The sequence below is a fragment of the Malaclemys terrapin genome, chromosome 9, assembly GCF_027887155.1.
Source record: "Malaclemys terrapin pileata isolate rMalTer1 chromosome 9, rMalTer1.hap1, whole genome shotgun sequence".
Classification (NCBI taxonomy): domain Eukaryota; kingdom Metazoa; phylum Chordata; order Testudines; family Emydidae; genus Malaclemys; species Malaclemys terrapin.
In genome coordinates this window covers 56766225-56779000 of record NC_071513.1, presented here as the reverse complement: position 1 = coordinate 56779000, position 12776 = coordinate 56766225, and the positions used below count along the sequence as shown (strand labels likewise).

The window sequence follows — 12776 nt, the reverse complement described above, 5'->3', positions numbered from 1 at the left end:
TTTACTTGCAGCAAGCTGGCAGGCTTTGCAGACAAGTTTCCCCAGCAGTACCGTGCCTGTTTCCAGGCTATCTTAGAGACGGGCAAACTGGTTGTGAGAATGACGCTCCAGGCCACTGTGGAAATTGCGGACACCAGTTCATGCAAGATGGCTATGGGGATCATGAGGAGGAAATTGTGGCTACATTCATCTGGTTTCCCCCGGGAAATGCAGAATACCATAGAGGATCTCCCTTTCAATGAGTCTCATCTCTTCAATCAAGACCAGTGATTCCTTCTATTCCCTCAAGGATTCCAGAACCAGTCTACAATTGTTGGGTATTTACACACCAGCACCAAAGTGCAAGTTCTACCACCTGCCACCGACAGAATGATTCAGAATTCCTCAATTCTTCTATCAACGGCCCTATGAGCCTCCTCACAAGTAACAGAAGACCCAACGGTCCCATCCTCCAGGCTCCTCCTCAGCCTTCAACATCTCATGCTCAGTCTTTCGAAAAGCAATGTTTCTGAGTACACCTAGAGAGCCGCCAACACCTTGCCTCTCCCCATACACCTCAAAGGCGCCAACTTCTCCTCCTGAAAGTGGGTGCTTGACCCCCCCTCTGCCCCCAGCCCCGACCCCACTCCACCCCTCCCCCCAAGTCCCCACCCCCACCCTGCCTCTTCCCACCCCTGCTCCACCTCCACCCTGCCCCCATTCCACCCCCTTCCCTAAGCCCCTGCCTCTTCCCCCCACGTGTGCTGTGTCCCCGCTCCTCTCCCTCCCTCCCGGAGTGCCGCCAAACAGCTGTTTGGTGGCGGGCAGAAATGCTGGGAGGGACGGGGAGGAGCAGGAACGCAGCATGCTCAAGGGAAGAAGTGGGGGGAGCTTGACTGCTGGTGGGTGCAGCACACCCGCTAATTTTTCCCCATGGGTGCTCCAGTCCTGGAGCACACACACAGTCGGCACCTCTGCTTAGACTGTGACAGCAATGGACAAGTGGGTCCTCGATGTGATTCAACATGGCTATTCAATCTAGTTCATGATGCTACTCATCCATGCCCTGACCCCACCTCAGGGACCATTCTTATAACAGTATCCTCGCCCTAGAGGTAGACTCTCTTCTACAGGAGAGCAATAGAACCCATTACAATGACTTACCAGGGTGCATGATTCTACTCCATGTATTTTCTTGTACCCAAGAAGAAGGGTGGATGGAGACCAGTCTTGGACCTGTGTCATCCCAGTCAGTTCATGTGCAAGCCCAAGTTTCATATGGTCACCTTAGCAGCCATCATACCCTCACTGGAAAGAGGCATGTTGTTTAGGCTCTTGATATGCAGAATGCCTGTTTTCACACAGACATCCATCCAACCCACAGAAGGTGCCTAAGATTTGTTGTAGGCCATCGATGGTTCCAATACAGGGTCTTACCATTCGGACTCACCACTGCTCCGTGGGTCTTCTCCAAATTTTTCTCTGTAGTGGAGGCCCAGCTCCAATGTCAGGGGGTCCCTATATTCCCCTACCTTGATGACTGGCTGCTAGTAGCGTGATCCACAAGGGAGACTTAAGCCTCAACTTCTATGCTGCTCAGACTTCTCTCCTCCCTAAGGGCAAGTGTAAATGTTGAAAAATTGGAGCCTACATCAATGCAATCTTGGCACAAGCCTATCTATCAAGAGACAAGTTCCAGATGCGACAAGAGCTGATCGCCAAGATGGTCACCAGTCCTTCTGTTAAAGTCCAGACTTGCCTTTCCCTTCTTGGCCACATGGTGACATCCATGTACCTCACCACCTTTGCTCGTCATCACCTTCACTGTCTCCAGCTGTGGCTCCAGAAGTCTATTCTACCTCATTACATACCAGGGACCAGCCATTGACCGTTTCCCCAAAGGTACTCTCCTCCCTCAATTGATGGATGGACCCAAATCAGGTCTGCACTGGGACACCTTTCCTTCCATTCTCCCTGAGCATGACGATCATCACGGGCGCCTCACTCCTCGTATGGGGAGCCCACATGGGCACGCACATGACACAGGGGACTTGGACCGCTTGGGGATCCAGGATGCACATCAACATTCTGGAGCTATGGGCAGTGCAGAAAGCATGCTGCTTGTTTCTCTCATTCACCCGCTCCCGTTATGTTCTGGTCACGTCAGACAATACCACCATTGTTTATTACATCAACAAACAAGGGGACACGTGGTCACCAGTGCTTTGTGCAGAATCAGTTTGTCTATACTAGAATTGATGAATCGCCCAAAAGGTCCTGTTGTCAGCAGCTTATCTTCCAGGGATTCAGAATGTGCTTGCAGATTTTCTGATCAGGAAATTTGTGGCCAACCAGAAATGGGAGCTCCACAACACCATTGTCAGCGATGTTTTAACCCTATGGGAGACTTCAACCAGGGACCTCTTTGCCTCCCACACCAACAGCATATGCATCAAGTACTGCTCAGACGGGGCCTTGACACCTGTTGCCAAAGTGATGCCCTTGTCATCCGCTGGTTGGACCAGACCAATTGTTTTTTTCCCCACTACTGCTCCTGCTATGTGTCCTCCACAAGATCAGGTGGGAGAGAGTCGCAGTTATTCTCATCGCCCGTTTTTGACCTCGCCAATTCTGTTTTCCTCTCCTTCTCCTCATGTAAGCAGCTCCCCCACTTCTGCTGCCGACATTCCCGGAACTGCTCCAGCAATACAGCAGCAAGATCAGGCATCCTGATCCACAGACACTTCACCTCAGAGTTTGGGTTTTGGATGGACATCTTCGCTAGAATGGGAATGTTCATTGGCAGTACAAGACATCCTCTCAGGTAGCAGGAAAGAGTCCACAAGGCATTCCTATCGGGCTAAGTGTAAATGTTTCACTTCCTGGGTCCTACAGAGGGGTCTTGCCCCTGAGGACATGGACATTCCCCTTCTTTTGGACTACCTTCTGTCCCTGAAGATGTCAGGACTCCTCTTCAATTCCATCAAAGTGCACGTAGTGGCTATTAGTGATTTCCATCTGCCTGTGGAATGGCACTTTGTGTTTACACATCCATTGACTAACAGGTTTTGGAAGGCCCTCCTTTTGCACCTATCTAGCCATTCAACCTGTCGCCCGCTCCCCTCCCCCCCCAGTGGGACCTCAACCTCGTCCTCTCAATCTTAATAAATTCACCCTTCGAGTCTTTGGCCTAATATTCCCTATCTCTCCTTTCTATGAAGGTTGCCTTCTTGGTAGCTAATACTTCAGCGAGAAGGCAAACTGAGGGACATAATGGCAGACACACACACTCCTTATCACATTTCATAAGGACGTTTCCCTGCATCTGCACCCCAAGTTTCTGCCAAAGGTTGTATCCCACTTTCATCTCAACCAACCCATACTCTTACCTGCTTTCTTCCCGAAACTTCATGCATCAGCGGAGGAATGGCACCTTCAATCCCTCAACATCCGCAGGGCCTTGGTCTTCTACCTGCAGATAAGACCATTCAGAAAGTCTCCTAGAGTATCACTATAGCTGAAAGGATTAAGGGACAAACAATTTCCACACAGTGGATTTCTAAGTGGATTTCAGGGTGCATTACGCTCTATCAGTTGTCAGAACAGTCTTCACCCCTTGGGATATGAGCCCACTCCTTGAGAGTGCAAGCATCAACTATGGCTGTGTTTCATGATGTACCACTTTCGGACATATCTAGGGCAGCCACATAGGGCTCAGTACATGCCTTGGTGCAAAACCCTGCAACAGATGCCTCATTCGTCAGGGTGGTCCTCCATTTGATGTTTTTGTCCTCTTCCTCACACCCTACTGCTTGTTAATCACCCCAGTGGAATACAATAGGGATCATCACTCCAAGAAGAGGAGAAGGTTACTTACCTATAACTGGAGATTCTTCAAGATGTGTGGTCCCTTTCTTCCCTCCTTCCTGCGGAACTGTTCTATTTGTGGTGGAGAATGAACTGAGGACTTGGTCAGTCCACCCCACCCTTATCGCCTCAGACAAAACCATGAGGTGAAGCAAGGGCGCATGCATGGACCAACAGGGACAATACTACTATAAAATTCTCTGGCTCCAGACACAATGGCACTGTGTATAACCCTCAGTGGAATACAGATAGGGACCACATATCTTGAAGAACCAATAACTTCCTCTTTTCTGTGCCCTCAAGTGACCAGCAAAGGGACAATCATGCTAGCAACATTAATTCTCCACAGTGCTGGGCAGGCACAACCAAATGCCGAAAGGGTTGCCCAGGGCTTTTGTTTTTTTCCCATATGCGCCTCCCTATAGGATCTCCCATCTTCCCCCCCAAAAAAACAACCACCTCTCACCCCCTCCCCCAATTTTCCTTTTCTGGGGCTCCCTCTAGAACACATCCATGTATGTTCTATAGAGTGGGATCTAGCCCTTTTTCAAAGGCAAAATGCTGGCAGCTGATATCTGGGACAGCTTCTTTAGTCACAGGGGTCATCTCCTTCCCCCCCACCCCAGGGCATGCTGCTTTTCTCTGCTGTGAAGGAGCTAGCTTCAGTCGCTGGAAATGCATTGTTTCCTTCTGCTGCATAAGAGTTAGAGAGACCTTCCCTTCCCCCCTCAGCAGTTTCTGGGACTTTATCACTCCCGTCTGGGATCCCAGCACAATATTCCCTTTTGCTACAGGTTATCACATTAATAACCTTAGCCATATGCAAAAAATCATCCCAATGAGCATTTAAATGGGGATACTATCCAGCACCCCCTACTGTTACCTTCCAAATCTCCCCATTCCACATACATCTTGGCTAAAGGTACAGGAATCTTACGTCCTCCCACTGCTAGAACCTCCACTTCTTGGTCAGGTAACGTGTCAGTCTTTTGGACCATGCTTCCCTTGACCAGAGAGATCTGGGCTCTGGAGTTTCTCCATCCTATTCACTCATTATTTATTTTGGCAACTTTAATAAATTCCTTATCTACCCCTGTAAAGACAGTCCTAATCAGGTGAGCTGTTGGTATCTCTGGGGCTTCTGTGTTAAGGACAGCTGCATTAATATTGGTTGGATGGGGCTTAGTTCTTTTTAGCTCAGGGCCTTGATTTCTCAGGTACTCAGTGGGGTTATATTGGAACCACCTTTTTAGACCCTTTTCCTTCACAGGAGGTTTGCAATGAGTATTTCCAGGTGAGGAACCATTCTCGGGGAGAGAGTGCTTGGGCTTCCAACCACCCTGCTTCTTCCTGCGGTAAAAACAGGATTCCCCCCGTCCTTTACACTGGGTTTGTAGCCCTTGTTCTGTGGCTTCCGCTCATTAGATATCTGGGCTTGCACAAAGGAATCAGCCAGGGTGGCCATTGCTTGCACAGAATTTAAAGCAAATTATGAGTTTTCAAATTATACCTTACAAGCCATGCTTTGTACAAACATTATTACAGTAGCATGTAGGTTATGAATACGGGGTGTATTCTGTCACATTGGGGCACTGAAGTCCTTCCATGATAGTCGTCGCCTTCTATGATGCTTTAATCTAGTCCTTCAGTCCCATTCTTCAGTTTAGGGGCCAATATTTCTCCACTTTGGGCCCAGGTTCACTTAGGTCTTCTATACACTTCTACATTACAAATTACTTCATCTTTCTCCAAATGTCCATTAACACTTTGGGTTTTTTGTAAGCTGTACATTATGCATGTGCAAGTTTCAATTACCAACTTCTGGTGGGTTTCAGTTTCTTGGTCATGTCACTTATATGTCACCCTGCTCTGGGTCTTCCCAGAAAAAAAAAAAGTAGGGGGGAGCAGATATGGTTGTTGTGACAGGTGTGTTTTTAAGCTCAAAACTTGCAGCACATTATGTTACCTTTGTTCTGTTAGCAATATTATTATTTTAATCACATCAACAATTTTATGTAAAATAAGTTGCAAAACAAACAAAAAAAACCCCACACACATTTATGCTAGTAAGGCTTTGGCCTAAGTATTACCTCACCTGTGGTACAGGTAATGTGCAATTACTCATTAACTACCCATAATTACATATTTGGAGAGCATTCCATGATTCTTTAATGTTAACATTTCTTACTTTCTTTAAATATGGGGTTTTCATTCAAAGTTCCGGTTTCTTTGTGAATCATTACAAAGAAAAGTCATTAGAAATTTTCCTGTGAATGCATTTTGGTGAGTGTCTCAATTTTAGAGACTTGATATTTAGTTGCTTTTAATGGTACCCCCACATCCACCCTCCCCCCCCAACACACTTGGAAATACGATATTTGCAAAGATGTCACTTATTTTACATGATGTAAAAATGGTACACTCGAATGCTTTTCCTTTTTAGTTTCTTTAGCTATCTTTTAACATGCACTTTATTTTACAGCACATTATAAGCATTACTGCAATTATCAACATTTGTATACAAAATAATAGCTTAAAACTAAATGGCACAGCTGGATGTTGTCCAATTGTATTTATTTTATTTCACCAGCTAACTGACTTCAATAGTTATTCTATTTGATTATTTACTGTATTTAATTTTATTGCATGTGAATTAAATGTGTATTTTTCATTTTAGCAAAGATTAAGTGTAGATTTAATTTTTTGTAATAGGCATTGTAACATTAGGGAGTAATTATTCAGCCTTAGAAACAAAAACTTGGTTGACTTTTTATCGCTACTGGTTCAACTAATTTGGGCATACGTATAATTTTGACTGATCCAACAATAGCTTCAAATTTAGGAATAAAACACCAATTGAACTGATTAACTGGACATACCTTCCCTTCATAATTATATTTAACTATTGTGTGACCATACAGTATTCTCCATTTCCTACATATGTGGCACGTCTCTAATGTCCAGTCCAGGTATTCAGCTGTATTGGGCAGTTGAGATGAATTCTTTCTTGGGTTTCTGTCTCATTACTGTTTTATACCATAGATTACTCCTGGGGGCATTCTGCGCCTAAAAATTCTGTGCACAATATTTTAAAATTCTGCAAAATTCTGCAAATTTTATTTGTCAAAATAACACTACATAATCACGCCAGTTTCAATTATGTTGGTAATTTCTTTCAAAATACCTGTTAACAAGTATGTCTGTAACAATACAGACACACACAAAAATTCTCCCAGGAGTAGAGTTAAAGAAACTGCTATGACAAACCAGTTCCTGTTTTTCTGCCCCTTTCACACACAACCCTGAGCCCAGCCAGGGGACCAGACACACACAATTCCTCCCTCCCTCCCAGGGCCCAGCCATGGCCCGTCCCCCCAGCCCAGATACCCACAACCCCTTCACGCCCAGAACCCATCTGTGGGAACCCCCCAGCCCATATACCCACACTCCCTTCCCCCCCCAAAGCCCAGCCATGGGGGCCCCCCTTGCTCAGATACCAGCACCCCGAGCCCACCCAGATAGTGGATTCCCCTTGCCCAGATACCTGCACCCCCTCCCTCTAAGCCCAGCCACAGGGGCCCCCCCTTGCCCACACCCCCTCAACCCCCCAGAGACCAGGGATCCAGAGAGAGAAACGGCCTGATGCATTGTCCAAGGCTTGCACGGAGTTTACTCTCTTTCCCTCAGCGCATGGTGGGAACTGCAGCTGTCAGGAACCTTCTAGCAGTCTAGCTCCCTTCTTCTTCCCCCAGCAGTGTCTTCTATATGCAAGCTGGGCTCTGCTGGGTCCAGCAGCACTGCAGCCCATTTCTGTGGGGGAAAGAAATTCTGCGCACACGTTAATTTCTGCAAAATTCTGCATTGCGCAGTGGCACAGAATTCCCCGAGGAGTAATAGATGGATTGCATCCTGGAGAATCACATCAGCCAATCCATTTGGCTTGCATCTTTGTGTAGCAGTCCAGAAGGGGTGCCTGTCACCATTCCATGTGAGTGTTTCACCAGTGTCTGAGGTACCTGTCCACATTACTTAAAAATGGAGTCTTTGAAGATAGCTACCTACATACTATGGTCTCATACACATCCATCTTCTCAATGGTTGATAGGGAAAGTGAGAAATAAGTCTTCTGTATAGTAACTGTAGTCAAGAGGAGACATTGTTACCTCAGCTAGATTTCAGAGGATATCAGCCTCCGTGCACAGTTGTACCAATCCAGCAAATATTTATTCGGAATGAAGCTAGGCATTTTCCCTGCTTGGATCTCTTTAAAGGTTTTTGATGGTTTCTGAATATATATATATAGAGAGAGAGCGCGCAGAATGTATATTTTACACACACGTATTGTATTTCATGTTACCCATAGTGTGATTTCCAACTTAATCATTATTTTGACTGATTAACCCTTTCCTGGGTTTTCTTTTTCATTGTAGATATTTATCATTACTTGATCTACTAAACCCAGGATTGTGAGTTCAATCCTTGAGGGGGCCATTTAGGGAACTGGGGTAAAAATCTGTCTGGGGATTGGTCCTGCATTGAGCAGGGGGTTAAACTAGATGACTTCCTGAGGTCCCTTCCAGCCCTGATATTCTATGATTCTAAGTGCTTCAGAGGGAATGAACACAACAGATAATCATCAAGTGATCCATCAACACTAGATTTTTTTTTTACGGGGGAGGGATAGCTCAGTGGTTTGAGCATTGGCCTGCTAAACCCAGGGTTGTGAGTTCAATCCTTGAGGGGGCCATCTGGGGCAAAATCAGTACTTGGTCCTGCTAGTGAAGGCAGGGGGCTGGACTCAATGAGCTTTCAGGGTCCCTTCCAGTTCTATGAGATAGGTATATCCAAACAGCCTGTCTTTGTCTCACACCTATGTTGGGGCTTCCCACAGGTTAACTTCTCTCAAGTATTCATCTGTAGCAACCATTGAGCAGTTACAACAGCGTTGTACCAAGCCTGGCACAGCACAAAGCAGTTGTTCAGGCAACACCATTTTATTCCTGCCAGGATTTCAAAGGGTGCTATCCCCATTGTTCTATCGGAGTAGCTCAAAGAGCGGTCAGTATTAACAGAAATTTAATGTCCCAATCTTGTTTATTTTCTTCAATGTATTTAGTAAGCATAAAATTTAAAGTTCTATTATTTCTTTCTCCCAGTGTTGATGAGTATGGCTGATAAGTGATATTTTTTCCTGTATTCCCAGCATTATTACAGTGTTACACATTCTCTCACCACTAAAATGTGTTCCCTGATCTGAACCAATTATCTGTGGGCACAGGTGCTGACTCTGAGGGTGCTCAGGAAAAAATTTGCAGGTGCTCAGAACCCACCGGCAGCTAAGTTCCCCCCTCTCCATGCCCCCCAGCACTTCTCCTCTGCTGATCACTCCTCCCCCTCCCACTCAGCACCTCCCACCCGCTGCAAACAGCAATTTCACGGTGTGCAGGTTGGCTCTGGGAGGGAAGGGAAGTAGTGAAGATGCAGTGCTCTCGGGGGAGGGGAGGGGGCTGGGGAAAGGGTGCGGTGGGGGTGGAAAGAGGCAGGATGGAGGCTTGGGGGAAGAGTGGAGTGGGGGCAAGGCCTGGCCGAAGGGGGGGGGTCGAACACCCCCCCGCGTAAAGGGGAAGTCCACATCTGGTAAAGCTCTGCTCAAGCAGAACTTTACAGTAGCAACTGCCTCATTGTTTCGTATAGAGATCGCTTCTACCCATTTGGAGAGAGCGTCCACGATGACCAAGCTGTATAGATTTCCTCAGGCCATTTTTGGCAACAGGCCAATAAAATCAATTTGTAGTTGAATCCAGGACCATCAATTTGCTCATGTCTCCATTTTGCTTTTCCGTTGACAGGTTCAGAATTTACTTGGGCATAAACGGGAAAATGTTCTACATATTGCCTAACATCCTGATTTATCCATGCCAACCAATCAATCTGCTGTATTCTTGCCAGTGTATTTTTAACACCTTGATGGCTGCCAGTGGAAACATAAATAAAATTTATCATGAAACATAAATAAAAGCGATTTTACATTTCTCTGGTAGAATCCAAAATCACTGACAACTGGGTTTGGCTACCCAGATTGAGTCTCCATCATGGGGGTTGTACAATCATTAAGGGACCTCCTTTCTGTTCTTTTGAATCTCTGTCTGGGCTCAATTTAGCTATGGTAGGATCTTGTTTTTACAATCTGGCCAAATCAATATTCCCCTGTTCAGGTGTAACAGCCCCAATGGGCATCTGAGGCTGAAGCATTTTCCACAGAGAGGCATCCACAGAGGTTACTTTGGCTTCCAACTCAGCCTCTGAGTTCCAGCATACTCCAGGGGGAATTTTTTACCTATGCCTTTACCTTTACTACAGCCAGCAGGGCAGCCTTGGCTCTTTTAGTTGCCAGATTTTTTTATATGTAATATATTGTAGTGGGAAAGCATACGTGAAGGGTTTACCATACCCACAGTGAAATCCATGGTAAATCCAATATGGCAATCACTTAGTCAATGCTTTGCACATCCACAGTGTTCAAATGAAGCAAAGAAACCACTTTAGACAAAAATTTGTGGAATGGTCGTAAAGTCACTTTTGTTCTTGGAGATTTGTGTATAAGGAGGTTCTGGCATCAGAGCCTGCAACTCTCAGACTCTTCTTGCAGACCACTGAGCTGCAAGCAGAATGAAGCATCTTGGCTGCTGCTAAGAAGACGACCTTTGCCAACTGCGCTACCTGGTCATGAGACCACAGTCAGATTCCTGTAAATCATTGGTACGAGGCAAGCAAGAAATTCAACTTCAGTAAGAGAAGTGACCAGAAATGACCATGCAAACAAGAAATAGCAGACAACCTGACTGCACTGGGACTTCAATAGACTGGTGACCAGTGCTGGGAGTAGAGTAAGCAGCTCAGGAGAGACTACCAGAAAGTCAGGGGTGAGAACTACACCTCTGGAAACTCCCTGTCATCCTGTCTCTTTTATGAGGACTTTGGATGCTGGAAACTGCATCAAGCACTGAGCCCCCAATGGTTCAAGATAGCCTGGACAGCCAGAGTCGTGACCTTCTGACCTCCAAATCTAGTAGCAGCCCAGAGGGGAGCCAACAGGTGCCTCATAGATCAAGCTAGCAAAATGACTCTGGTGTTCCCACCAATCCCTGAGGAAGCTGTGCCACTGGAGCAGCTGCAGCATGTCCTGGGTCCATACTCGGAGGAGCTATTTCATGACCCCCTTGGAAGAACAGCCTGCTGCAAAACCAGCAGCAGAAACAGAAAAGGCAGAAATAGACCCAAAGGCTGGTAAGTGTTTGGCTCCTTGTTGTTAATGATAATAGTCAAATGGGAGGGATTTCTAGTTTATGACCCACTGTGCTTTTTATTACAGGCTATAGGTAGTCATGTGTATCTGCTAATGGTGGAATGTACACCAGCATCTTGGCATCACTTTCCACACCACCACCACATGGCATTGAAAATGGAGACGAAGAAGCACAAACAACTGTTAAACACGCATTTAACATTGAAGTTTTGTTAGATACTCGCACATGCTTTAAAAGATGGTCTGGGATGTCAAAAGAAATTATACTGCCTTCCCTTTTAGTATGGCATAGCATAACAAGCTGCCTGTAAACAGTAAGCTGTACATGAAGGGTGGGGAAGACGTAGTGCATGGGTGATTAAATCAATGTCTGAAATACCACGGGGGGGGGGAGGAAGTATGTGGGTGAAGGGAGGTGACTAGCTGTGTAGTTCTTTGAGCGTTCATATTGTCAGGTGGGTTTGCATGTAGTCCATAATATTTTTAATCAGAACAGGAAGACAGTAAACGGTATGGATGCTAACACAGCATCCTGTTGATTTCCCCTTGAATTTTGACCCAATCCTGGGTGCTGATAGCTGCAAACTTTCCACAGAGTAGGAATTCCCAATGGGTAGTCTCATTTCAGGAAAGGGCATATTTTCTGGGCTCTCCTAATTAGGATTGTAGTCCACTCATAGATGTGCTGCTCAGTCACCATAAGCTTGAAATCTCTGTAGCATAGACAGCTGGCTTACCACCAGTAGCTTGGTATAAAATCTCTCTTTGGCATTCAGGAACCTCTAGTATTGTCATGTCCCCCAGACTGTGGAATGCCTGAAAGGACTGAGAAACCTTAAGTAGTAAACCATGGCATAATCCTACTGCCCCAGGCTACAAGTCTGCAATTTTTAAACATACAGCCTTTGTAAATGTCATCTTACTATTATGTGTGCACTCTTTTCACTCTGCTTAACTCAATTATGGCCATGGAGCTTCTAGGAACTGAAGCAGTCCTCTGAGAACACAGTGAAGCTGAGTTTTACAAAGTATCGTTTTTTTAGCCTTGAGATTCTACAGGCATTTGTCTCTGAGTATGCACTGAACTTTTTTTTTTTTTTTTTTTTTTAAAGTACTGAGAGGATGTCTGCTGTCAGGCACTTCCACCTCTGCAGCCCAGCCATGGTCCAGCAGGAGCCTGGGATTTTGAACTGTCAAGGAGTGGACAAAGAGGAAACATTTCTGTAATTGACACATAGTGGAAATCCTGAATGGAGGCAACAAGCAGACACAATACCAAAGGGAAAAGGATTCATAGCAGTGGAAAGGCACAGACAGGCTTTAGAGCACAGTAATAGATTTGCAGTGCAGCTCCTGGAGCAGGAATGTTGCTTGAGGGAGGAAGATCCAATACAGCAGAAAACCCCGTTTGAGCAGCTGCTTATGCTAATGGCTGCAAGAGTTCAGACTCCTGCTCCCCTCATACCATGTCCTGAGATCCCTCCACAGTACCATGTCCTACAGCCCAGGAACACACTGGACAATGCCATAGTTGGGTGGCCCATGCAACCAGGACTCAATGCTTGTTGGACAGGGCAAATGTACCCCCAGGAGTCCTCTACCCCTCTGCAGCATGCTACTTGTG

The 12776-nt window shown here is 46.0% G+C and overlaps 1 long non-coding RNA gene across 1 annotated transcript in view; it reads right to left on the bottom strand.

The window, feature by feature from the left end:
• Nucleotides 1-12776, bottom strand: part of LOC128843261 (uncharacterized) — a 36294-nt gene that overhangs the window by 20844 nt on the left and 2674 nt on the right. The window contains exon 2 of the long non-coding RNA XR_008446213.1: nt 3369-3451. This is a non-coding gene — a long non-coding RNA (uncharacterized LOC128843261). The remainder of the gene's footprint in view (nt 1-3368; nt 3452-12776) is intronic.